Below are 11,890 nucleotides of genomic sequence, written 5' to 3'. Positions count from 1 at the left end.
AATGAATTATGCAGCCTATGATTTTGAACACATCAGCTCTCACATACTTTAATTAGTGCTCAGTAAATAAATTGTGTACAGTTTGATTTGGTTTCAAACTATTAAAAGTAAAAGTAGCTTGTGATCAGTTAGAGATGGAAATCTAGCCTGCTGTCTGTCTCTTCGCTCTATTGAGCTGTTGTTGTTTTCTGTTTCTGTTGGCTCCTGGGTTGCCATTTGTAGTGTGCCTCTCCATTTGATTCAACATTTAATTGATGATGTTGGTGATAAGGATTTGTGTGTACATCAGTGCAAAAAATTAAGAAACAAACGTTTAAAGGGTTTGAAGTCTGGGGCAATTAGCCTATCACACAGCCATTGCTAGCACTTACTATAAGATATAAATGTGCTTTGGCTTTTGCGCTCAAGGATTTTTGCAGAAGACATTATTTTTTTCTCTCAAGACTGCCACTTTAACACTATGCCCACATTGCAAGTGAACAACACATCACATAAAAATAAGCCCTCCATCCAAATTTGCATACTGTTTATACTGATTTAACTCATTCTCTGTAATGTGACAGTAGTTCAGCTATTTTCATAATAATCTAGGTACTTATCCAGCGAATAGCGGTGTAGTGTGATCGAAGGCTTTACTTTTTATCAGAGGGGTGTAATCAAATGCACTCACCTAAATGGTCTTCATGCTTTCTTCATTTGAAATGCAAGAAAATGCTGCTCGTATTCATTCTAGTGAATTGGTTTGTTCTCTCACTTTCTTTCATATCTGGCACTGGGAAGTCCGAATCAATCCTCCTAAATTATCCTTTTGGTCTCATAATTACATAGAATGATTCATTTTATTGAATCAGTTTGTTCTGGTCCTCTCTCTCATGTGTATAACTGAAAACCGATTCATCCCTCTATCATAATGTAAGTAGCACTGGAAAATTCTATTCATTTTATCGGACATAAATGAACAGGTACATATAATTCACCACTTCAATTCACTGTACTATGTGCTATATTATATCAATTCTTAATCTTAAATGGAGTGTTTCTTTGTTGTATTTAGTTTAAATTTACCCGTGCGTTTTTACATGACAGTTAAAAAAAAATAATTGTCATTGTAAATAATCGTCATTTCAGAAAGATGGCTCAGACAGACAGACAGATAGACAGCTTGTTGAACAATAAATATTTTAAAAAATATTTCAGCCTGCCAATGAGCTCAATACCCAAACTGTAAAACAGTTAAAACAGATTTTTATATCATTTCAGATTTTCATATCTGGTTTTTCAGGTCATTGTTGAAAGACTCAAAAACGTCAAAAGAGCCCACTCTCTATGTACACTGGTCTCTAGAAATAGTTTGGATCCCTCCTTCAGTGCAAGTCTATGGGATTTGTGCCAATTTTCTCAGTCACCAAGGGAAAATCATTACAGTCTAATTGCTCAATATGAGCCTCAGAAAGCAGCACTAATAAATGGATCAGTATCCACCAGCAGACACTCAGACAGACACTGACTCAATAAAACATCTATCACTGTTTTTTATATTTTTAAAGATTCCATTCATATTTCCAATAAAGTTTCTAATAAACAGACTTGTGTATGAAGACTCATCAGTTGTGGAAGGAACCACATTTGTTTGGCTCTAACAGGCTTCATCTGCTACCATATGTTCATTTGTTGGGCAGAAGCTTTATATGCCTATCCACAGCAAATTGGAAACTGTGGAAACAATGGTGGCTATAGTGCCTGGCGTGGCTTGTGTTTTCAGCAGTCTGTCAATGACAGCTCCTGTGGCTCCAACACTCAGACCGCATACATAAAGTTAGTCAATTAAACCTTGTTATTTCCCATATGAGGAACATATTTTTGTACTTTGACAGGAGCTGACAACATGGAGAGTAACAGGATTATATGTTACTCCCCAGGCTAGAGTCACTCTGCTTAGCATATTTCATTAAACGTTTTATGCTGAAGTTGCCTCGGGTCTGATATGAATTAGCGTCTTACATCATGAGATGTTGTAGCACAATGAATGGCAAAAAAAAATCATATTTAAGAACGCATGCAAAATGATTTGATGTGTATAATTAGATTTCACTCTAAAGCTGAGATTTAGTTTGTTAGTTTTTGAGTGTTCTTTCGGCTTCAGAAGAAAAGTTTGAGGAAACCTTTATATTTACAATAAGAGGACATTGCTCAAACGTTTTTTGCCTAAATATGTTTTTTTTTTCTCCTTTTTCTATAAATAACTCCTGCTTCTCGCAGGAAATGCAAGAAAAGGTGACTGGGCATTACAATGCTATTTGCAATAACCAATTGAGTAGCAACAAAAAACAAAACAAATTTTGCGATCTTAAACCAAATTTTGTTTGTTTGTTATTTAACGCCATGTCAGCTTCTGTGGCTATTTTCCTGGTGAGAAAATTTATAGTTAAACTATATCAGTTTTTTTTATATCTATTTTTGCTACAAACTCTAAAACAATTTGGTTTAAATTAGTAAAATTCTTACTGAGTAAAAAAGGTTTCTCACGGGGTTAAAACAATGCTATCTCGCGGCCAATTACTACGTATTTTACGAGGTGGCTAATTCGTACAACCTCACTCGTACATTTTTGTACGATTTATCTAGACCCCAGTGATGGGTAGGTTTAGGGGAGGGGTTAGGTGTAGGTCATTTGTACAAATTGATACGAATTGTGAAACTCGTAAAATACGTATGATTGAGCAAAAAAACCGTAAGAATTTGTACAAGTGAGGTTGTACAAATTCGTACAAATGAGCCACCTTGTAAAATATGTACGAATTGCCGTGAGATCGGGCTGACAATCTAATAAAACATGCTTCGTGCATAAGGAGTTTTGACAGAAAGAATATATTGGTGGATCTTTTCCTAAAATTAAAACTTGTGTCATCCTGGAATGGCCTATTCGGCACCAGGGTATAAACAATCTGGTCCCATCGGTTTGAAAATGATCCTAAGCACTGCTCTTCAGCAAAATGGTAACCCCCAACATGCCCAAATAAGAGAATATTAAACGATAACAAATAGCCCCTATTTTCATCTTGCTCAAAAACACAATTTAAATTTCATCATCAGGCATCTTGCTCAAAAGCACACAAAATCATGTAAATAATGTAAATTTCATTATCAGCAGTGTTTGCTGGACCGTGCATGTACAGTCCAACTTTTCCAACCTTGTGCACGTATGTATCGTCTGCACGTGTCTGGAATTAACTGCACTAATTGTGTCCACCAGACACTCACAGTTGCTTGTTAAGTCCTAGGTGAAGAAGACGATGGAAAATGCCAATAAAAACAACAGAAAATTAGTTAAAAAAAAGCTAATGCAGCATACTTCTTGCACATTGTGTCACAACTTAATTTTTCTGTATGCAATCCATTTAAATTTGTGAAAGAGCTACTCAAGGATTTTATTTTAAAAAAATTTTTGCAATGAATTGTATTTTTAAAAAAACTAATTCTAGTTCCTAGCAGATTTTAGTTTGGACTGAAGAGTGAAAAAGAGTACAATTAAGTGTTGTTTTAATGCTTATTACTATTATATGCTTATTACTAGTTTTGAGATCATTTAATGTTTAATTTACAAATGTTACATTTCAGCTAAATAAGGAATAATAATATTAAGAAATATTTTTTTTATTTAATGGACTCAAATGAAATGAGTAACTCATAAACGTTATTTACAATACACATTTTCACAAATTACACATTTTTCCTTAAGTTTATCTTGTTTAGTTCAGAGTATATTTCCCTCTATATCGGATGGCCTGTACAGCAGTCTGGAAACCTACACTCTGGCACTAAATTAACTTAAATTGCAATCAATACTACTCAAAAAACGTAAGTTCTTCAGAGTCTGGCTGTGTCCAGTCCTACGGTCAGAATCTATTTGTTGAAAACTGAGTCCTTATAGACAGACTGACTCCAGTACACGATTAGATTCCAAGCCTCCACTAAAACAAGAAGTCAGGTGGCTTTTGTGGAATAAGGGACATTTACAGTATGACTCAATAAGTTCTGAACTCTCTAGAAAATTTCCTTAAAACATTGCTCTGTCTGTCTTTATGTAAGACCCAACATGACCTCTCTGGATCAGTTACAGAAAGTCAGACTCTGAGCCCAGAGGGAGGGCAAATGAAAGAATAACTTTTTTTAAAATAAGCCTTCCTAAAAATGACCTCTCTGGATCAGTTACAGAAAGTCAGACTCTGAGCCCAGAGGGAGGGCAAATGAAAGAATAACTTTTTTTAAAATAAGCCTTCCTAAAAACCAGCAATTGTGTGAGAAGAACTCTGATTCCACTTGGGGTGAGAGTGGGGGGGGGGGGGGGGGGTGGGGGGTTAAGGGATTCGCTGAATCCCCTGTGAAAGCATGAAGCAGCACCTCAACAACAGAAACAGGATGCCTCGGTCTGATGGGCCGTGAGACAGATCACTCCTTCAGCCATTTTTGTTTGAGCGGAGATCTGTGAAGCAGGCGCACAGGAGAGCCTGTAGAATTCAACACAGGGTGTGAGGAAGATCAACCATATCTTCCTCATCCCTGCAGGCAGACAGTGATGTAAGGAGGCATTTGGATGCATTGCACCATGCTGGGAGTTTAAACGAAAGTACCCTGAGAGCCGTTTCTCCCTGATGCGCTCCGTCGACACTTTGTTTAAACTAATCATCACAGCATAATGACGGGAATGATTGAGATGTGCATCATGAGACGGGCTGACCAAACTCTGTGTTGGAATAAACTGTCGTTATTCATTTCCTGCCGAGGTGAGAGAGAGAAAAGAGAGAGAAAGAGAAAAGGAGACACCGTGGAAATCAGTTTAACAACTGGCTGCATCATAATTCGCTCACTGCTACTATGCACTACAATTATGTACTTCGCTGGTGAATGGAAAGTATGTAGGTTAGAGTATGTATTATGGTAGTAATGGGACAAATTACCACATAATAAAATTGCAATCTTGATCCCACATATGCTTTATACTGTATGTAGGAGTTAAACAGTCTTATAACTAGTTTCAAGTGTCAAATGACAAGCACTTTGTCTGTTAACCACTGTAAAATGTAAAAAATAATTCATGTCCAAATGAACAAATCAATTATTTGAGTACTAATGCTCTCAGTTAAAAGACTAATATATATATATTTTTTTTATTTTTTTTTTACATATATAAAGATTTTTTACATACTTAGACAATCTACCTGAAATATTAGGCATACTGCTGTCAAAATATTATGATTTAGGATTCACTATTCCAAATCTCACATACTGAATATACAGTATTAATGAAGCAAAGATTACACACCTCACCTTGAACTCCCTTTTCTCCAATTGCATCCGCATTTTCTCTTTGTCTCTCACATTTTCGGATACTGTCTCTCTTCCCCTCGACAAATCTGAGTGTTGTGATAAAGCTAAAATTTGATTATTATAGAACATCGACTGTTGCAGAAGCCTCCTGGCCCTTCAGGTGTTTTGTAATACGGAGATGTTATTTGTTCAGCTGTAATGGAAAAGAGGTTTTCAGTGATTTATGAGAGGGAAAGTAGCTGTTTTTGTTTTCTGCATTTCTTGGGGTTTGTATCATTGTTTTGAATCAGTATGTGCTACTGCAGATAGCTGCGACCGCACAAGATTATATCTCAATGCAACGCCACTATTAAATACACACGCTTTCAAACACTCCACTCTATTAATATCTCAAATATTTCATCATTCATCTCTCTTCCAGGAATTATTTTTTTCAGATATTAAACAGTGGTTTAACAGATATTAAACCTAAATGAAACCTGCATGACTGAAAAAATAAAAATCAATACCAAAATCAACTACTAACAAATTCGCATTTAAAATCCATAATAATTTTAAAAGTGCTGGTGCAAAAGTACCGTTTCAGGTAATAATTTCTGTATGGACACACTGCTTCCCTGTGCTCTGTCACTGGAGAGCGGCTCAGGCAGGAAAAAATTGTTTTTTGCTGCATTGGGTTCCTCCTGTGACTTACTGCGGTAATTAGTGCAGTACCAGTACTCTTGAGCTTCTGTGGTTTAATAAAGTTTTGTTTATTAATTTTCAAAAGCCATTAGTGCAGCATATAACACTTGTTTGCAGACATTTTGCACTACTGATTAATTTATAATATGCTATTATTAATCATACGCAATGGAAATATGAATCTCAGGAGTTTTTTTGTGTATGCATGTGATGCAGTAGTTGTTATTTTTCCAGCAGCCAGTGTCAGCTAAATTGTGGCCTGTTACTGGAGAATGACTCAGCCAGGGAAAAATAATGTTCCTTGTTTGTTCTGCATTACATTCCTCTTGCAGAAACCTGTGGTAATTAGACATCAAAGTCCTTTACATGTAGGTTAAAAAAATTGATACACTGTATATATTTTTTTTATATTTAAAAGTGTATTTGCTACACATTAAAGGAACAGTTCACCCAAGAATGAAAATTTACTTATCCTCAGGTCATCCAAGTTGTAGATGAGTTTGTTTCTTCATCAGATTGAGAAATTTAGCATTACATCACTTGCTCACCAATGGATCCTCTGCAGTGAATGGGTGCCGTCAGAATGAGGGTCACAATATTCCACAAGTAATCCATCAGTTAGCGTCTTGTGAAGTGAAAAGCTGCGTGTTTGTAAGCAAATCCATCATTAAAATGTTTTAAACTTTAATCCATTGCTTCCAGCTAAAATGAGTCCTCTATCCATATTGCTTTTTCCAGTGAAAAAGTCATCCCGTCGGAATCAGAAGAGAAATATGCACAGATCAAGCACTGTTTACAAGTGAAAACTGTCCAAAATATCTCTGAACATACATCTTTTCACTTCACAGGATGTTAATTGATGGACAGGATTACTTGTGGATTATTGTGATGTTTTAAACAGCTGTTTGGACTCTCATTCTGACGGCACCCATTCACTGCAGAGCATCCATTTGTGAGAGAGTGATGCAATGCTAAATTTCTCCATACCTGTTCTGATGAAGAAACATACTCATCTACATCTTGAATGGCCTGATTTTCAGTACATTTTCATTTTGGGGTGAACTACACTTTAAAAGAATGACACACAATGAATTCTGACCCTGGACTGGAAAACAGTATAGATAATCGAGATGACCTGCCAGACAAAACTGTGCCTTTTAGCTTTTTAGTAAAACAAAATTACTCAGAAACATACCAATTTTAAAGCCATCGGCAGGTGTTGCTGAGCAACTGAACTCTTGAGTAAAGCAATAATGAATAAGAGAGAGAGAAAGAAGAGGTGGTGTGGGAAGCTCAGGTGCTCGGCGGCTCATTAACACTAGGCCGCAACACGCACACCTACTCTCAAAAAACGCCACAAGCATGTATTCACAAGCAAAATACAGACCAGGAGCACTCAAAATTTGCCTTATTACTATGTGTTCAAGAGTGAACTGAACAGATAGGAAGACAAGCAGGAGGAAAATTTGTAAGGAACAACACCGTCTCCTGATCATTAGCAAAAGTAAACAGTTTTATAGAGTCCTCTGATAAACTTATGAATAATGCAAGTGAAATATGAAAGGCCAAATTACAATAAGTTTTACATAAATATGCAGAGAATAATTTAACAAAAGCTCATTTTCAAACACTTGACTTTGTTTTCTCAGAGAAGGCTGTTTGTGCAAATAAACGCGAGATGAGAATTTCTCCAATTTACCATCCTCAAACAAGATGCTCTGCCAGCGATGTTTGCCGAGCACAATTTACCCACGATGAGGATTTGCTGTGTGTGAACAAAATCATCCGACAACCATTATACCGTGTATGGCGGAGAACTTTCATAACTTTAAATTTGTATTATTTCGTTAACTAGAGTAACAATAACTTTTCATAAGAGAAAACAGCTCAGGATATGAGCCTGAAAGCGAATCAACATTCTTCATAAACTCTCATTTCTTAACTGCTTTAGTATTTATTAGTATTAGCTTGAATTGGAGGCTGCTGTCTTACCCAAGCTGCAAACTCTCATGGAAAGCTTTTACTTGCTCTACATCAGTGGTCGGCAACAGGTGGCCCGCGGGCCAAAACTGGCCCGCCAGCAATATCTGGTCCACGCCCGCGGCCAGATTATTTTGATAGCGGCTGGTTCTGAAATAGATTTGTCATGACAGAAACAGTTACTCACAATCAGAGTATGTGAGAGGAGCGGAGCGGTGTGAATTTGAATGGAGAGAGGAGCGGATTTGGTTTTCATTCGCTCCACCACCGCTCCATCCCGAGTACAATTCATGCCAACAGCCCATAATATAACTGCATATTTAGCAAGAACTCAAGTGTTAAACATATTTAGCTAGCTTGATAGAAAAGGATCACTCAAATCAGAAAGAATGTGAAGGCAGTTCTCAAGGAATTTGTTTTTCCTATACTGAATATTTTCAGCTGAAGGCATGATTTAAACAAGTACTACAACACTTGTTCACACGCAATCACTTTCTCAATAATGCATTCAAACAAATGTAATCTTACAGTGCTACTTCATCTGTATCCGATTTCAAATGAGCAGAAATCTGTAAGAAATGCATCGATCCATAGGTAAAATAACTCACGAAAAAACATGTTATTTGCACTGCAAAAATCAGCAATTATACCTTTTAATGCTGACAACCATGCTATTAGCTTGTCGTGTGGTAGGAAAAAAAAAATTGCACACTAGTGTTCCAATAAGCCACGTGGAAACTCTCACTCTTATTTTTTTTTTTTTATATATACAGGTTATGAACAGAACTGTGATATTTCAAACCTACTGAATACTTTTCATGAGATAGCGAATGCAGAGGGGTTGTTTCTCATTTCTTAGGGTCATTTCAGTAGGGTCTAATTATGCTGTTGGTTGTATAATTAACTGATGTGACTAACATTTGCAAAAAGTGAGTAAAATGCAGGTGGTTAAAAACTGCATTCATCCAAAAAAGAAAGGAAGTAGTAGTTATCTATAACAATGTATGACCAGGTCTTTAAAGAATACCCACTGTGTCATATTGAAATATTATCTTGGCAGTAGGTGTGTTGAGTAACCACCTTTGCCTGAATGAATCTCATGTAGACGTCCCTCATGGACATCAGTTCAACAGATGTGGGTGGTTTTGGAAGATGTTCGACATCCGTTTTGCATAAATCATTAACACTTTAGGATGCTGTATGTCAGTACATCCTGTCTCTGTCAGAACTGCATTGTATTACCAGCAAAATAATTTGAGTGTAAAGTTAAATTGAATAATTATTTGTACCTTTATAAGCATTTATTTTATTAACATTGTTATATAACAACTTACTTCAACTTCTAATATCTGCTTTGCCCTTTAAAATGTAGAATATCAGAGACTGAATCAGACAAATTTAAGATGTGATCAGAACATTGAAACATGAGGAGCTGGAATTCCACAGAAAGGCTCAAGGAAAGAGGATGCCGCAAATCAGATTCCTCGCTCCAACTAGTCTGAAGCAAGCAAACTAACCAGCAAGCCTCCTTCACAGAGGGTGAAGCGTGATTTCACCAAGTACAACATGTTCCTGGATCAACATCCTTGTTGATCCTGGAACAACATTCCAATGAACCAATCAGAATTGAGAGATAACTTTTCAGGAAATATCTGTTTTAGGCTTATGATCACGGTCTGGTGCTTCTACACCCTTGTTAATCAGCTATCATTTCCCTCTGATTTTAGGAATAAATTATGGGTAGGGTTAGGGATTGAGTTAAGTCTATATTTTTAGACAGTAATGTTGATCCAGGATCAACAAAAGATGTTAATCTAGGAACATGTCTTACTTGGCAAAATCACGGCGACCTTACACGTACTGCACGTGAAGTACATACTTCAAAAAAATAAAGTTGCTACAGTTGCTATAAAGTTGTCACACATAGGATGGAGAGACATATGAGGATGAGTAAAAGTAAAGGCTTCTTTCTTGAACAAACTGAAGACGACCTTAACAGGTAAGTGCGATAACTTAACATGGGTGGTGATGGCGCAGTGGATAAGACACATGCCTTTGGTGTGAGAGACCCGGGTTCGAATCCACTGTGAGACACCAATGTGTCCCTGAGCAAGACACTTAACCCCTAGTTGCTCCAGAGGCGTGCGACCTCTGAAATATATAGCAATTGTAAGTCGCTTTGGATAAAAGCGTCAGCTAAAAAAAAAAAAAAAAAAAACTTAGAATTCAATGAAGCTTAATAATAGTCCTTATCTTTCCCTTCGGTAGCATCAATTGGAGGAAGACATCCACTGGGCCTTAATGATCCAGCAGGTAAGCGGTAAGACAGATGAAGAGTTTGTAACTTCGAGCTTGTAACTTCAAGACCAGACAATGAGTGTCTGGATTGAGTGATGTGATATAGGGAGCATGATTGGTAGTACCAGGTGTGGAGGAGTGATAATGAGGGAGTGCAGGTGAGTGGCCAGAGGGATGCTGGGAAATGCAGTGCAGTTCCATAGGTGACTGTGACAGTTACCCTCCCCCCCCCCCATCCCCCCCCCCCCCCCCCCCCCGAAGGAGCGGCTTCCAGATGCTCCAATTACAGAGGCGAGGCAGTGGAGGAACCAGGAGGGATGGAGTGCCCAGTCCATGCAAAAGAGATTCATGGAGGGTAACGGAGCCGGAATCCCGCCAGGGTGGAGCAGATGAAGCTGAAACCCACCAGGGTGGAACCGAAGCCCACCAGGGTGGAGCAGGCGCAGCAGAAACATAGGCCACAGACCGATTACCAATGACAACTACTGCAGGAATAAGGTAGGCCATAGGTTCACCGACAACCTCCCTGGTCTTGGCGGTACATTCAAGGGGTTCCTGAAAGGCTTTTTTGGCCTTTAGGATTGACATTAGCATAAACTCGAGCACTAGAACTGGTTCTGGAGATGGGATCTTGGAATGAGACCCTCCCTGAGCCCATCTTGGTAAAAGGATGGCGCTCTAGAAGAGCGAGCACTTGAGGGTGTTCTTGAGGAATGGGCTCTCGAGGGCGCTCTTGAGGAGCGGGTGTTTGAGGGCACTCTTGAGGAATGGGCTCTCGAAGGTGCTCTTAAGGAGCGGAGCTGGCAGAGACCAGTGAAGATGGAGGACTGGAATGGGGGTCAGGTGTCCTTCCTGGGCTCAATGGGGAACTGAATTCCCTGGAACTGGGAACGGCGCTTCTGGCCATGGTCTGAGAACTAGATTCTCTGGGATCGGGAACGGCACTCCTGGCCGTGGTTTGAGAACTGGATTATCTGGGATCGGGATCGGCACTCCTGGCCGAGGTCTGAGAACTGGATTCTCTGGGATCTGCACTCCTGGCCGTGGCTTGAGAACTGGATTCTCTGGGATCGGGAATGACACTCCTGGCCGTGGTCTGAGGACTGGATTCTCTGGGATCGGCACTCCTGGCCGTGGCTTGAGGACTGGATTCTCTGGGATCTGCACTCCTGGCCGTGGCTTGAGGACTGGATTCTCTGGGATCTGCACTCCTGGCCGTGACTTGAGAACTGGATTCTCTGGGATCGCGAACAGCCCTCCTGGCCATGGTTTGAGAACTGGATTCTCGGGGATCGGGAACGGCACTCCTGGCCATGGTCAGAGGACTGGATTATCTGGGATCGGCTTCTCTCTCGAGGGTAAACTTACAAATTGGAATGTCCTCTGGGTAAAATTTAAGAGAAGCGAACTCATGGGGGCGCTCTGGATGCGCGGACACCCAAGGGCGCTTTGGAAGCGCAAAGCTGGATGGGACCAGCTGAGACATAGGAGGGCGCTCTGTAGGCATGGACTCTTGGGGGCACTCTGGAGGAGCGGGCACTAGAGGGTGCTCTGGAGGAGCGTATTCTTTGGGTCGCTCAGGCAGCGCGGAGCTGGACGG

This window comes from Barbus barbus, assembly GCF_936440315.1.
Source record: "Barbus barbus genome assembly, chromosome: 44".
Lineage (NCBI taxonomy): Eukaryota > Metazoa > Chordata > Actinopteri > Cypriniformes > Cyprinidae > Barbus > Barbus barbus.
This window is presented reverse-complemented; position numbering follows the sequence as displayed.